Genomic DNA, 11,919 nt, shown 5'->3' with positions numbered 1-11,919 from the left:
AGTCAGAGGGTCAGTACTGAGGGAGTGCCGCACTGTCAGAGGGTCAGTGCTGAGGGAGTGCCGCACTGTCAGAGGGTCAGTGCTGAGGGAGTGCCGCACTGTCAGAGGGTCAGTGCTGAGGGAGTGCCGCACTGTCAGAGGGTCAGTACTGAGGGAGTGCCGCACTGTGAGAGGGTCAGTGCTGAGGGAGTGCCGCACTGTCAGAGGGTCAGTGCTGAGGGAGTGTCGCACTGTCAGAGGGTCAGTACTGAGGGAGTGCCGCACTGTCAGAGGGTCAGTGCTGAGGGAGTGCCGCACTGTCAGAGGGTCAGTACTGAGGGAGTGCCGCACTGTCAGAGGGTCAGTGCTGAGGGAGTGCCGCACTGTCAGAGGGTCAGTACTGAGGGAGTGCCGCACTGTCAGAGGGTCAGTACTGAGGGAGTGCCGCACTGTCAGAGGGTCAGTACTGAGGGAGTGCCGCACTGTCAGAGGGTCAGTACTGAGGGAGTGCCGCACTGTCAGAGGGTCAGTGCTGAGGGAGTGCCGCACTGTCAGAGGGTCAGTACTGAGGGAGTGCCGCACTGTCAGAGGGTCAGTACTGAGGGAGTGCTGCACTGTCAGAGGGTCAGTACTGAGGGAGTGCTGCACTGTCAGAGGGTCAGTACTGAGGGAGTGCCGCACTGTCAGAGGGTCAGTACTGAGGGAGTGCCGCACTGTCAGAGGGTCAGTACTGAGGGAGTGCCGCACTGTCAGAGGGTCAGTACTGAGGGAGTGCTGCACTGTCAGAGGGTCAGTGCTGAGGGAGTGCCGCACTGTCAGAGGGTCAGTACTGAGGGAGTGCCGCACTGTCAGAGGGTCAGTGCTGAGGGAGTGCCGCACAGTCAGAGGGTCAGTACTGAGGGAGTGCCGCACTGTCAGAGGGTCAGTACTGAGGGAGTGCTGCACTGTCAGAGGGTCAGTACTGAGGGAGTGCTGCACTGTCAGAGGGTCAGTGCTGAGGGAGTGCCGCACTGTCAGAGGGTCAGTGCTGAGGGAGTGCCGCACTGTCAGAGGGTCAGTGCTGAGGGAGTGCCGCACTGTCAGAGGGTCAGTACTGAGGGAGTGCCGCACTGTCAGAGGGTCAGTGCTGAGGGAGTGCCGCACTGTCAGAGGGTCAGTGCTGAGGGAGTGCCGCACTGTCAGAGAGTCAGTACTGAGGGAGTGCCGCACTGTCAGAGGGTCAGTATTGAGGGAGTGCCGCACTGTCAGAGGGTCAGTACTGAGGGAGTGCCGCTCTATCAGAGAGTCAGTACTGTGGGAGTGCCGCACTGTCAGAGGGTCAGTACTGAGGGAGTGCCGCACTGTCAGAGGGTCAGTGCTGAGGGAGTGCCGCACTGTCAGAGAGTCAGTGCTGAGGGAGTGCCGCACTGTCAGAGGGTCAGTGCTGAGGGAGTGCCGCACTGTCAGAGGGTCAGTACTGAGGGAGTGCCGCACTGCCAGAGGGTCAGTACTGAGGGAGTGCCGCACTGTCAGAGGGTCAGTGCTGAGGGAGTGCCACACTGTCAGAGGGTCAGTGCTGAGGGAGTGCCGCACTGTCAGAGGGTCAGTAATGAGGGAGTGCCGCACTGTCAGAGGGTCAGTGCTGAGGGAGTGCTGCACTGTCAGAGGGTCAGTGCTGAGGGAGTGCCGCACTGTCAGAGGGTCAGTACTGAGGGAGTGCCGCACTGTCAGAGGGTCAGTACTGAGGGAGTGCCGCACTGTCAGAGGGTCAGTACTGAGGGAGTGCCGCACTGTCAGAGGGTCAGTGCTGAGGGAGTGCTGCACTGTCAGAGGGTCAGTGCTGAGGGAGTGCCGCACTGTCAGAGGGTCAGTACTGAGGGAGTGCCGCACTGTCAGAGGGTCAGTACTGAGGGAGCTGGTTGGGCTGGTTGAGGGTGATGTAATATATTTGTGTGTGAATGTGCTGAGGGATAATAACCTCCTGATGTTTCTCTGGTTTCAGAATCTCTCCCACACCCGGTGCTGCTCTACGTTTTGCTGCTGGTGAATTCAGCCATTCTCCTGTTAATTGTCATTGTGTTCGGCCTGAGGAAGCATTGCCCAGGCAACCGGAGCGGAACTCACTGACCTCCCTCTGTCACCCGCTGTCTCTCCCTGTCTCTCTCTCTCTCTGTCTCTCTCTCTCTGTCTCTCTCTCTCTGTCTCTCTCTCTCTCTGTCTCTCTCTCTTTCCCTGTCTCTCTCTCTCTCTCTCTGTGTCTCTCTCTCTCTCTCTCTCTCTGTCTCTCTCTCTCTGTCTCTCTCTCTCTCTGTCTCTCTCTCTGTCTCTCTCTGTCTCTCTCTCTCTGTCTCTCTCTCTCTGTCTCTCTCTCTCTGTTTCTCCCTCTCTCTGTCACTCGCTGTCTCCCTCTGTTTCTGTGTGTCTGTCTCTCTCTCTTCCTCTGTCTCTGTCTCTCTCTCTCGCTATCTCTCTCTCCGTCTCTCTCTCTCTCTTTGTCTCTCTTTCTTTCTCTCTGATTCTCTCTCTCTCTCTCTCTCTCTTCCTCTCTCTGTCTCTCTCTCTCTGTCTCTCTCTCTCTCTCTGTCTCTCTCTCTGTCTCTCTCTCTCTGTCTCTCTTTCTCTGTCTCTCTCTCTTTCTCTCTGATTCTCTCTCTCTCTTCCTCTGTCTGTCTCTCTCTGTCTCTCGTTCTCTCCATACTTGAACCCAGCAAATGTATAAAGAGCTTGGCTGCCAACACCAGGCCTCCCCCTCAAGCCCCTCCCATCCTGTGAGCTCCTCCCTCAGCCTGCACCTGCTGCCTCAAGCTTCCGGGCTTTTCCTCATCCTGGATTCAGCAGGGGGCGACAGTCTCAGCGCTGGTTCACAGCATCGCTGGCCAGATGCCGAATTCCCGAGACCTCTGCCTCCTGCAAAGAGACACACGCCTGAATCCTGGGAGAATTCATCGGAACCCATCATCTGCCGGCTTTTGTCGCTTTGCAGAATGGGAAAGTTATCGTGAAGCTGTATCGAGGCTCGGTCAGAACTCACTGAGAGCACAGAGAACGCTCCCAGTCACCGCACCGTGAAAAAGATACAGAAACACTGGAGAGGGTGTGGAAAAGATTTACTGGGATCATCCCAGCGATCGGTGGATAAATATAACAGGAGAGAATTGCCAGAACGAGTTTCTTTTCTCTTGTAACAAAGGAGGCTGAGGACGTGATCTAATTGAAATCTGGTGACCTAATCAGGATCTGGTGATCCAATAACGATGTGGTGACCTACTCGGGAGCTGAGGTGTAGACAGAGTCAATGGATGGGAGGCTGGTTTGCGTGATGGATTGGGCTACATTCATGACCTTTTGTAATTCCTTGCAGTCTTGGGCAGAGCAGGAGCCCAGACCAAGCTGTGATACAACCAGAAAGGATGCTTTCTATGGTGCATCTGTACAAGTTGGTGAGAGTCGTAGCTGACATGCCAAATTTCCTTCGTCTTCTGAGAAAGTAGAGGCGTTGGTGGGGCTTTCTTAACTATAGCGATTGCGATTGTGTTAGTCTGTCCCCTGATCTATGTTCACTGTGCCTCACTGATTAGAGTATTTGAGGGCAGAGAAAGTTCTGGGATTTGGGCTGAGAGCTTTTATTTACTAATTACTGAGGGAAATCGAGAACCATGTGAGCATGTCTGTTTTTTAGTGTGCTGTTTCTAAGAGGGATTTATGCCTGTGGGGCTATTACTTAAATTGGAACCATAGAGATAGCCTAGCAGTTAAGAAATAAATCTGATTACGTTGAAGTATTTCAATTGGTAAAAGTTATGCTAATTATTTTAGAACATAGAAAGTCACAGCACAAACAGGCCCTTCGGCCCACAAGTTGCGCCGATCACATCCCCACCTCTAGGCCTATCTATAGCCCTCAATCCCATTAAATCCCATGTACTCATCCAGAAGTCTCTTAAAAGACCCCAACGAGTTTGCCTCCACCACCACCGACGTCAGCCGATTCCACTCACCCACCACCCTCTGAGTGAAAAACTTACCCCTGACATCCCCCCTGTACCTACCCCCCAGCACCTTAAACCTGTGTCCTCTCGTAGCAACCATTTCAGCCCTTGGAAATAGCCTCTGAGAGTCCACCCTATCCAGACCCCTCAACATCTTGTAAACCTCTATCAGGTCACCTCTCATCCTTCGTCTCTCCAGGGAGAAGAGACCAAGCTCCCTCAACCTATCCTCATAAGGCATGCCCCCCAATCCAGGCAACATCCTTGTAAATCTCCTCTGCACCCTTTCAATGGCTTCAACATCTTTCCTGTAATGAGGTGACCAGAACTGCGCGCAGTACTCCAAGTGGGGTCTAACCAGGGTCCTATAAAGCTGCAGCATTATCTCCCGACTCCTAAACTCAATCCCTCGATTAATGAAGGCTAGTACGCCATACGCCTTCTTGACCGCATCCTCCACCTGCGAGGCCGATTTAAGAGTCCTATGGACCCGGACCCCAAGGTCCTTCTGATCCTCTACACTGCTAAGAATGGTACCCTTCATTTTATACTGCTGCTCCATCCCATTGGATCTGCCAAAATGGATCACTACACACTTATCCGGGTTGAAGTCCATCTGCCACTTCTCCGCCCAGTCTTGCATTCTATCTATGTCTCGCTGCAACTTCTGACATCCCTCCAAACTATCCACAACACCACCTACCTTGGTGTCGTCAGCAAACTTACCAACCCATCCCTCCACTTCCTCATCCAGGTCATTTATGAAAATGACAAACAGCAAGGGTCCCAGAACAGATCTCTGTTGTTAAAAATAAAGTTTGTTTTGATACAAGCTTCCTTGATCTGATTTGATTTATTATTGTCACATGTATTAACATACCGTGAAAAGTATTATTTCTTGTGCGCTTTACAGACAAAGCATACTGTTCAGAGAGAAGGAAATGAGAGAGTGCAGAATGTAGTGTTACAGTCATAGCTAGGGTGTGGAGAGAAAGGTCAACTTAATGTGAGGTCGGTCCATTCAAAAGTCTGACAGCAGCAGGGAAGAAGCTGTTCTTGAGCCGGTCGGTACGTGACCTCAGACTTTTGTATCTTTTTCCCGAAGGAAGAAGGTGGAAGAGAGAATGTCCGGGGGTGCGTGGGATCCTTAATTATGCCGGCTGCTTTTCCCGAGGCAGCGGGAAGTGTAGACAGAGTCAATGGATGGGAGGCTGGTTTGCGTGATGGATTGGGCTACATTCACAACCTTTTGTAGTTCCTTGCGGTCTTGGGCAGAGCAGGAGCCCCAGACCAAGCTGTGATACAACCAGAAAGAATGCTTTCTATGGTGCATCTGTAAAAGTTGGTGAGAGTCATAGCTGACATGTCAAATTTCCTCAGTCTTCTGAGAAAGCAGAGGCGTTGGTGGGATTTCCTGTTGGGTCAATGGAATTACACCTGGAGAGGAACACCTTACACTGATACCAGAATCAAAAATAGTTGCGTCAAGGTTAACTTCATAAATACCTTGGAGTTTCTGATCTGCTCCCTAACACCATATCCTCATGAAATTAATAATAAACCAATGAAATCTTGCCTTTGCCAGGACCTCGCTGCTGGAAAATGCTGGAATAAACTGCATCCACCGCCGTTCCCTCATCAATTATCTTTGTCACCTCTTCAAAAATGCAATCAAATTGGTGAGACATGACTTTCCCCGTACAAAACCAAGCTGCCTGTCACTAACTCGTCCATTTTCCTCGAAATGTGCAGATATCCTTTCCCTCAGTATTTTCTCCAAAAGCTTCCCCACCACTGACGTCAGGGTTACCGGCCTATGATTTCCTGGATTATCCTGCTTCCTTTCTTAAACAAGGGAACAACACTGGCTATTCTCCACTCCTCTGGGACCTCGCCTGTGAGGATATCTGTTAAGGTCCATTCATTTCCAGAGAAAGTATTACGTTCGATTCATTGGGCGGCACGGTGGCACAGTGGTTGGCACTGCTGCTTCACAGCTCCAGGGACCCGGGTTCAATTCCCGGCTTGGGTCACAGTCTGTGTGGAGTCTGCACATTCTCCCCGTGTCTGCGTGGGTTTCCTCCAGGTGCTCCGGTTTCCTCCTACAGTCCAAAGATGTGCAGGTTGGGTGGATTGACCATGCTAAATTGCCCCTTAGTGTCCAAAGATGCGTAGATGCGAGGGGGCTGAATGGAGCCTCCTCCTGTTCCTGTGTAATAGGCTCGAGGGGCTGAATGGCCTCCTCCTGTTCCTGTGTAACAGGCTCGAGGGGCTGAATGGCCTCCTCCTGTTCCTGTGTAACAGGCTCGAGAGCTGAATGGCCTCCTGCTGTTCCTGTGTAACAGGCTCGAGGGGCTGAATGGCCTCCTCCTGTTCCTGTGTAACAGGCTCGAGGGGCTGAATGGCCGCCTCCTGTTCCTGTGTAACAGGCTCGAGGGGCTGAATGGCCGCCTCCTGTTCCTGTGTAACAGGCTCGAGGGGCTGAATGGCCTCCTCCTGTTCCTGTGTAACAGGCTCGAGGGGCTGAATGGGGCCTCCTCCTGTTCCTGTGTAACAGGCTCGAGGGGCTGAATGGCCTCTTCCTGTTCCTGTGTAACAGGCTCGAGGGGCTGAATGGGGCCTCCTCCTGTTCCTGTGCAACAAGCTCGAGGGGCTGAATGGCCTCCTCCTGTTCCTGTGTAACTGGCTCGAGGGGCTGAATAGGGCCTCCTCCTGTTCCCGTGTAACAGGCTCGAGGGGCTGAATGGCCTCCTCCTGTCCCTGTGTAACAGGCTCGAGGGGCTGAATGGGGTCTCCTCCTGTTCCTGTGTAACAGGCTCGAGGGGCTGAATGGGGCCTCCTCCTGTTCCTGTGTAACAGGCTCGAGGGGCTGAATGGGGCCTCCTCCTGTTCCTGTGCAACAAGCTCGAGAGGCTGAATGGGGCCTCCTCCTGTGTAACAGGCTCGAGGGGCTGAATGGCCTCCTCCTGTCCCTGTGTAACAGGCTCGAGGGGCTGAATGGGGCCTCCTCCTGTTCCTGTGTAACAGGCTCGAGGGGCTGAATGGGGCCTCCTCCTGTTCCTGTGTAACAGGCTCGAGGGGCTGAATGGGGCCTCCTCCTGTTCCTGTGTAACAGGCTCGAGGGGCTGAATGGACTCCTCCTGTTCCTGTGTAACAGGCTCGAGGGGGCTGAATGGCCTCCTCCTGTTCCTGTGTAACAGGCTCGAGGGGGCTGAATGGGGCCTCCTCCTGTTCCTGTGTAACAGGCTCGAGGGGGCTGAATGGGGCCTCCTCCTGTTCCTGTGTAACAGGCTCGAGGGGCTGAATGGGGCCTCCTGTTCCTGTGTAACAGGCTCGAGGGGGCTGAATGGGGCCTCCTCCTGTTCCTGTGTAACAGGCTCGAGGGGCTGAATGGGGCCTCCTCCTGTTCCTGTGCAACAAGCTCGAGGGGCTGAATGGGGCCTCCTCCTGTTCCTGTGTAACAGGCTCGAGGGGCTGAATGGGGCCTCCTCCTGTTCCTGTGTAACAGGCTCGAGGGGCTGAATGGGGCCTCCTCCTGTTCCTGTGTAACAGGCTCGAGGGGCTGAATGGGGCCTCCTCCTGTTCCTGTGCAACAAGCTCGAGGGGCTGAATCTCTCTATGTAACTGACACCTTATGAATTATTTTTATAACAGTGTGAAGTGTAGGTTCATTTCTTTGCCTCTGTGAGGACATTATGTAATCCTCACTTTCCAATTCTGTCAACCTCGTGTCAATCGGCGTCCCACGATTCAGCTGAGTAAAGACATTGCCCTCTGAGTTTTGCATCGATAAAATTGCGATGTATTTTAATTGAAACCAACATTTTAGAGAGACAGTTTTTCATTTCTATAGCGATTTACACATCCTCAGAACGTCTCCGAGCGCCTTGCGGAAAATCAGGCTTTCATCTGGTGAGGCCCACGTTGTGAGTTAGATAACGCAGCAGCTAATTTGTGCATAGCAAGATCCCACACAGCAGTGCAGTAAAAGCCACTTGTTTATTATTCATGGAATGTCTGACAGTGCGGCACTCACTCAGCACTGACCCTCTGACAGTGCGGCACTCACTCAGCACTGACCCTCTGACAGTGCGGCACTCCCTTAGCACTGACCCTCTGACAGTGCGGCACTCACTCAGCACTGACCCTCTGACAGTGCGGCGCTCCCTCAGCACTGACCCTCTGACAGTGCGGCACTCCCTCAGTACTGACCCTCTGACAGTGCGGCACTCACTCAGCACTGACCCTCTGACAGTGCGGCACTCCCTTAGCACTGACCCTCTGACAGTGCGGCACTCACTCAGCACTGACCCTCTGACAGTGCGGCACTCCCTCAGCACTGACCCTCTGACAGTGCGGCACTCCCTCAGCACTGACCCTCTGACAGTGCGGCACTCCCTCAGCACTGACCCTCTGACAGTGCGGCACTCCCTCAGCACTGACCCTCTGACAGTGCGGCGCTCCCTCAGCACTGACCCTCTGACAGTGCGGCGCTCCCTCAGTACTGACCCTCTGACAGTGCGGCACTCCCTCAGTACTGACCCTCTGACAGTGCGGCACTCCCTCAGCACTGACCCTCTGACAGTGCGGCACTCCCTCAGTACTGACCCTCTGACAGTGCGGCACTCCCTCAGCACTGACCCTCTGACAGTGCGGCACTCCCTCAGCACTGACCCTCTGACAGTGCGGCACTCCCTCAGTACTGACCCTCTGACAGTGCAGCACTCCCTCAGCACTGACCCTCTGACAGTGCAGCACTCCCTCAGCACTGACCCTCTGACAGTGCGACACTCCCTCAGCACTGACCCTCTGACAGTGCGGCACTCCCTCAGTACTGACCCTCTGACAGTGCGGCACTCCCTCAGTACTGACCCTCTGACAGTGCGGCACTCCCTCAGCACTGACCCTCTGACAGTGCGGCACTCCCTCAGTACTGACCCTCTGACAGTGCAGCACTCCCTCAGTACTGACCCTCTGACAGTGCGGCACTCCCTCAGCACTGACCCTCTGACAGTGCAGCACTCCCTCAGCACTGACCCTCTGACAGTGCAGCACTCCCTCAGCACTGACCCTCTGACAGTGCGGCACTCCCTCAGTACTGACCCTCTGACAGTGCGGCACTCCCTCAGCACTGACCCTCTGACAGTGCAGCACTCCCGCAGCACTGACATAGAAACATAGAAAAACTACAGTACAAACAGGCCCTTCGGCCCACAAGTTGTGCCGAACATATCCCTACCTTTTAGGCCTACCTATAACCCTCCATCCTATTAAGTCCCATGTACTCATCCAGGAGTCTCTTAAAAGACCTTATTGAGTTTGCCTCCACCACCACTGACGGCAGCCGACTCCACTCGCCCACCACCCTCTGTGTGAAAAACTTACCCCTAACATCTCCCCTGTACCCACTCCCCAGCACCTTAAACCTGTGTCCTCTCGTAGCAGCCATTTCCACCCTGGGAAAAAGCCTCTGAGAGTCCACCCGATCTATGCCTCTCAACATCTTATACACCTCTATTAGGTCTCCTCTCATCCTACGTCTCTCCAAGGAGAAAAGACCAAGCTCCCTCAGCCTATCCTCATAAGGCATGCCACTCAATCCAGGCAACATCCTTGTAAATCTCCTCTGCACCCTTTCAATCTGTTCCACACCCTTCCTCTCGTGAGGCGACCAGAACTGAGCACAGTACTCCAAGTGGGGTCTGACGAGGGTCTTATATAGCTGCATCATTATCCCCGGACTCCGAAACTCAATCCCTCGATTGATAAAGGCCAGCACACCATACGCCTTCTTAACCACCTCCTCCACCTGCGGGGCTGATTTCAGAGTCCCCTCTGACAGTGCGGCACTCCCTCAGTACTGACCCTCTGACAGTGTGGCACTCCCTCAGTACTGACCCTCTGACAGTGCAGCACTCCCTCAGTACTGACCCTCTGACAGTGCGGCACTCCCTCAGCACTGACCCTCTGACAGTGCGGCACTCCCTCAGCACTGACCCTCTGACAGTGCGGCACTCCCTCAGCACTGACCCTCTGACAGTGCGGCACTCCCTCAGCACTGACCCTCTGACAGTGCGGCACTCCCTCAGCACTGACCCTCTGACAGTGCGGCACTCCCTCAGCACTGACCCTCTGACAGTGCGGCACTCCCTCAGTACTGACCCTCTGACAGTGCGGCACTCCCTCAGCACTGACCCTCTGACAGTGCGGCACTCCCTCAGCACTGACCCTCTGACAGTGCGGCACTCCCTCAGTACTGACCCTCTGACAGTGCGGCACTCCCTCAGTACTGACCCTCTGACAGTGCGGCACTCCCTCAGCACTGACCCTCTGACAGTGCGGCACTCCCTCAGTACTGACCCTCTGACAGTGCGGCACTCCCTCAGTACTGACCCTCTGACAGTGCGGCACTCCCTCAGCACTGACCCTCTGACAGTGCGGCACTCCCTCAGTACTGACCCACTGACAGTGCGGCACTCCCTCAGTACTGACCCTCTGACAGTGCGGCACTCCCTCAGCACTGACCCTCTGACAGTGCGGCACTCCCTCAGTACTGACCCTCTGACAGTGCGGCACTCCCTCAGCACTGACCCTCTGACAGTGCGGCACTCCCTCAGTACTGACCCTCTGACAGTGCGGCACTCCCTCAGTACTGACCCTCTGACAGTGCGGCACTCCCTCAGTACTGACCCTCTGACAGTGCGGCGCCCCCAAGTGCCAGGATGGCACTTTCCATCAGGAAGACACGGAGTCCTCTGGCCTCGATTGAGGCCATTCAGCCCAACATGTTTGACCTGGCTCTTTGAATGGCTTATTCCATTGGAAATGTTTGTGGGATCTCTTTCTGAGGGGCCAGTATCAGGATCGGTCACTCTCGTCCAACGGGGAACGAGCAAATATTGTAATTTCTTTGCCTTCCTCACTTCGATTTCAAGAATAGTTCCAAATTTGTCAGGGAAGGTTCAGGGGGAGATTTACTAGAACGTTCCGGGGGACGAGGGGGCTTCAGTTCAGGCGGAGAGACTGGGAGAAGCTGGGATCGTTCCCCTCGGAGCGGAGAAGGTTCAGGGGGAGATTGAATCGAGGCGTTCAGAATCACGAGGGGGAGGGGGGGGGTTTGGATGGAGTGAATGAGGAGAAAGTGTTTCCAGTGACAGGAGGCTCGGTAACCGGAGGGGACACGGAGTGAAGAGAATCGGGGAAAGAACCAGAGGGGGGGGAGATGAGGAGAATTTTATTTTGGACACACAGCGAGTTGTTGTGATCTGGAAGGCGCTGCCTGACAGGGCGCTGGAAGCAGATTCAACAGGAACTTTCAAAAGGGGCAATTGGGGAAATACTGGAAGGGGGAAAATTTACAGAGAGAGAGAGTGGGGACTAATTGGAGAGATCTTTCAGAGAGCTAGCACTGGGTGGATGGGTTGAATGGCCTCCTGTGCTCGATCGAGGTGTCGGGCACCATCGACAGCCACCATTGGTCAGCCGGGAGTCGCACTGGCGTGAGGAATTCTCATTTTCACCTCTTCGTAAACCCCCCCTGAACCCGACCCCACCCCAAACCCGCGCTCAGAGCTGAACCCCCTACCCCCAGCGGCGACCTGTACCAACCTAACCATCCATCGACCGCGGGTTTCCGCTTCCCCACCTCCCAGCCGCTTTGCTAAAACCCTCCAGGGGCAGACAGGTCAAGCGCTGTTCCGAGAAAAATTATCGACAATGCCTCCCCCCCGCTTACGCAGAGGACATTCACGATCACCGGGGGCGCTTTAGCCTCGACTGTCGCTCCCACGTTAGTCTTCCTGAGAAAGATCTCCGCTATCGTCCCCTTAAAGAGCGGGGTTGACAATCAGATACAGCCCCTCCCCCTCCCTCCCTCCCCTCCCCCTTCCCTCTTCCCCCACCCTGCACCCACCCTCCCATCCCTCCCCCCCTCCTCTTCCCCCCTCCCCCGGACACCCACACCTGCCCCCAA

Source organism: Mustelus asterias, unplaced genomic scaffold (genome assembly GCF_964213995.1).
Source record: "Mustelus asterias unplaced genomic scaffold, sMusAst1.hap1.1 HAP1_SCAFFOLD_416, whole genome shotgun sequence".
NCBI lineage: Eukaryota > Metazoa > Chordata > Chondrichthyes > Carcharhiniformes > Triakidae > Mustelus > Mustelus asterias.
The sequence above is the reverse complement of the archived record's forward strand: the minus strand, read 5'-3'. Positions refer to the sequence as shown.